The following is a 4,646-nucleotide window of genomic DNA, read 5'->3' as shown; positions in this document are numbered from 1 at the left end:
TATAATATTCTCAAAATGCAAAGGAGAGTAGACTGAAGGCTTTCACTGAAGCAGTCAATGAGCTAAAGCAAGGTCATCAATCTTCGAATTCCATGGAGGCAAACCTTATACGCTGTTTTTATTTCTCATGATCTGTCCTCCTGGGTTTGGTACATGTATCAAAGCAAGCAGCTTTGAACGTGTCTGTGCTGTTTCTTCTGTTCCCATGCTTGAAGAGTTTTCAATTACTTTGGATCTAATTCCTTAAGATGGCCCTCGCACAGTCCCTCAGCACTACTTTTCCTTTATTTCCAGACCTCTGGGGCCATCATTCAGTCCATGTTCCTAACTTACTTTTAGACACTATTACATCCTGTACTTGCTTATGGGGTTGATTGCACAGAAGAATTGAGAATGGTATTTCTGTAAGAGCATTCTTAACAAAGTTGTTGGTTCAGTAGAGGATAAAGAACTGTAGTAAAATTCAATGTACCATGTTCTGGGTAAGGGTCTTAGCTGTTGTTAGAACATACATTCTTTTAAGTTTAGTTTTATAACTATGTATTTATTTTATTTGAAAGAGAGACTGGGATAGAGGGGGAGAGTTAACGAGATGGGCAGACAATGAAAGAGATCTCCTATTTGCTAGTTCACTCTCCAAATAGCTGCAACTCAATTCAGGTGTCCCATGTGGGTGACAGGAACCCAAGTCCTTGAGCCATCACCTGCTGCTTCCCAGGGTGCATATTTGCAGGAAACTGGAATTGGAAGCAGGCATTTCAACACGGGATGTGGGCATCCCAAGCAGCACCTTAACCATTCCCAAATATCTGAAGTGAGAAGTAGTGGCAGATGAGTCTGTGCAGGGAGCTAACAATGATGGGAACATTGATAAATCAGTTTTTACGTGCTGGGCAGCAGGAGTTTGACATGGATCTTTTTAATTATACTTTTCAAATTTTAAGGTAGATATTACAGAACAAGAATGAGATAAAAAAGGATAAGTGACTTGTTTAAGGTTACATGACAACTAGGTGGTAGTACTAGGTCTCAAATTGAAGTCTATTTGAATTAGTGCTGTAAATAATACTATGCTAAAGTGAATCTGGTCCAAGTGTATAGTAATTTGTTCCATGGAAACCATGGACACTATAGTCATATTCTTCATAGAATCAACATTTGAACTTTTGTGTACCACCAAGACTCAGCAACCCACTGTGGGTACACTTAAGGACAGGAAGACAGTATAGGATACAAGGCCACAATAGATGCCAGAAAACTGGCGGTCAGGCTAGTTCAACACCAAGTTAGCAAAGATGGTGTAATGAATGGGGAAATGAAACTGTATGGGAGACTAGAAAGACAGTGTAAGAGAAGACAGGCCTGTTGTAAGTAAAGAAAGGTTGAATCGATGTGACTATTGCAAAATCAGAATTCTGGTTGACATGAAGTTTAGGCTGGAGTTAGTATCCTAATAAAGGTGAGAGGGGGGCCAGCACCGTGGTGCACTAAGTTAATCCTCCGCCTGTGGCGCCGGCATCTCATATGGGTGCCGGTTCTAGTCCTGGCTGCTCCTCTTCCGATCCAGCTCTCTTCTATGGCTTGGGAAAGCCGTGGAAGATGGCCCAAGTCCTTGGGCCCCTGCACCCACGCAGGAGACCAGGAAGAAGCTCCTGGCTCCTGGCTCCTGGCTTCAGATCGGCGCAGCTCCGGCTGTTGGGGCCACTTGGGGAGTGAACCAACGGAAGGAAGACCTTTCTGTCTCTCTACTGTCTGTAACTCTGCCTGTCAAATAAATAAATAAATTAATCTTAAAAAAAAGTGAGAGGGAGAGAGGGTGGGAAGGAAGGGAGAGAAAAAGAGAGAAGAAATATACATGATGTATTGTTACTATAAACAATTTAGAGAGCCTAGTGTTGTGGCGCAGTGGGCTGAGCCTCTGCTTAGGATCCTGGCATCACATATCAGAGCACCAGTGAGTCCTGGATATTCTGCTTCAACCCAGCTTCCTGCTCATGCTCCTGGGAAGGCAGCAGACGATGGCCCAAGTGCTTGGGACCCTCGTCTTTCTTTCTCTTTTTCTTTGTCTCTTCCTCTTTGTCACTAAATAAATAAATTTAAAAATCTTTAAGAAAGGAATTTAGAATGTTCAGGGAAATTACACAGAAGCACAAAAGAAGTAAAGTGTATGATAGCTCTCACCTATTTTTTTTTAAACGCAGTTCACATTTTATTTTCTTTTAATTGCTTTTTCTTCCAGGTGAAGAATTTGCCCATTTTTACACAGATGTCACATACTAGACATGGTAGTCTTCCCTCATCAAGGGGGAATTTGCTCTAAGAACCTCAGTGGGTGGCTGAAACTCCAGATAGTATCAAATCCTGTAATTTAATGCCTTTCCCATGTTAACTAAGTTCTTGCCACACTGAGGTCATAATTTTGGCAGTTTGGGGTGCACAGCAAGCTGCCCTCCCTTTTCTTTCTTCACAATTTCATGGATGGATTTGTTTATACCATAGATCTTAGCAACCTCAACATACAGTCTCATTTCTTTCCTTATTATGTCAAGAACTTAAACCTTTTCAATTCAGGGCAGTGCTTTATAGCTTCTCCTTGGCATATTTGAAATTGCTAGCACCATTAGTCTTCTGCTTTGAGACCATTATTAGATAAAAATAAGTTTTATTTGAACTCAGGTACTACAATATTACAACAGTCCATCTTGTAACCTAGACAGCTAAGAAGTAACCAATGGGCAGGTAGGGTATATAGTGTGGACACACTGGACAAAGTGCAGGATGAAGTAGGACAATGTGAGATCTTATCACACTATTTAGAACAACAAGCAATTTAAAGCTCATGAATTGTTTATTGCTGGAATTGTCCATTTAATATTTTCAAACTACAATTGACTATGGGTAAGTAAAATAGTAAAAGGTAGAATTGTGGATATAAGTAGAGCTACTGTACTTGTGTGAGAGTGTATAAAACATAGAGACAGTTTGGAGAATCATGTGAGCATCTGTGTGGACAGAGTGGTTCAAGCTAAGGAGCAGCATGTAAAATGTTATTCTCTCTCCCTACCCACTGCCTGTCCCAGCTTGGGTGAAGACCCAGCTGCCTCTTCCTGTCACCTTCTCACCTTCATTATTTCCTCTGCTTGCTTCCCTCCATCTTGGTAAGTGTGATGCTGACCTTTGAAAATCATTGCCTTGATTTTGTTAATATTTTTATCTTCTAGCCGGCGCCGTGGCTCAATAGGCTAATCCTCCGCCTTGCGGCGCCGGCACACCGGGTTCTAGTCCCGGTTGGGGCGCCGGATTCTGTCCCGGTTGCCCCTCTTCCAGGCCAGCTCTCTGCTATGGCCAGGGAGTGCAGTGGAGGATGGCCCAGGTGCTTGGGCCCTGCACCCCATGGGAGACCAGGAAAAGCACCTGGATCCTGGCTCCTGCCATCGGATCAGCACGGTGCGCCGGCTGCAGCGGCGGCCATTGGAGGGTGAACCAACGGCAAAGGAAGACCTTTCTCTCTCTGTCTCTCTCTCACTGTCCACTCTGCCTGTCAAAAATAAAAAAAAAAAAAAAAAATTAAAAAATTAAAAAAAAATATTTTTATCTTCTATATGGGCACGAATAAACAATTTACTTTAGTGGTGCTGTTTGTGAATTTTATGTAAATGGACTCACACTGTCAGCTTGTGATTGGCTTGTTTTGCTTAACATTTTGTTTGTAGGATTCATTCATGGTAATGTGTGAAGGTGTAGCATATCACGATATTTTTAATTCTATTTATTTCAGCAGATTCAAATGTGATACTCTTTCCTATAATATTTGAGACCCATATATTTTCCAGTTCTAAAATTTTACTGTAATTGTGGTTCTGTTTTAACATTAACATTTTAAATAGGTTTATTTGGTAAAATCATTGATCTTTGCCTTTATGATTTCTTTCATTGCTTTGAAACTGAGATGGCCCTTCCTCTCCAAGGTGTTGATAAATATTTGCTTTTGCATTAGCTCTTTCATGCTTTCATTTCTTTATTGAAAAAAAAAACCTTAGCGCTTTAATCCACCTGTATTTATTTTGGTTTATGGTCTGATTTGACATCTGGCTTGATTGTCCCTCCAAATACATAATGACCTATTAAATAATCCTTTCCCACACTTATTTGTGCTTCTTTCTTTGTGTGACTATGATGAGACAGAGCCGGATTTATGGATGAAAGGCAAATAAATCCAGGTATAATGTTGGACAGAAGGGAGTGATTAAGTGTCCAAGAGAGTTAAGGAAGCTTCTTAGAGAAGTTGATAATTGGATTTTGTTTTGTAGAATGCATGGGAACCTTCTGAGGAAGCTGGGGGAGGAGAGACAGGGCAGGTGAAAAGTTCCATCAGAGGAAACAGACAGTGCAAGTGACTTGTGGTTGTATTCTTGTGCTATTGAATTCATAAGTCCAGCTCTCCAATTTACTAGTTCTACAATGTCCAGCAACTTACTTAATCTTTCTATATCTTATAGATGAGTTTGCTTGTATATAAAATGAGGATAGGTCCTACTTAATATAATCGTTATGATTAATAACAATATGATGCATGTAATGTATTTAGCATAATACTTGGCTTATACTAAGCATTTGATAAATATTTACTATTGAAACTGTATAAA

This window comes from Oryctolagus cuniculus, chromosome 11 (assembly GCF_051225735.1).
Source record: "Oryctolagus cuniculus isolate XC-2025 breed Fujian yellow rabbit chromosome 11, ASM5122573v1, whole genome shotgun sequence".
Taxonomy (NCBI): domain Eukaryota; kingdom Metazoa; phylum Chordata; class Mammalia; order Lagomorpha; family Leporidae; genus Oryctolagus; species Oryctolagus cuniculus.
This window is presented reverse-complemented; position numbering follows the sequence as displayed.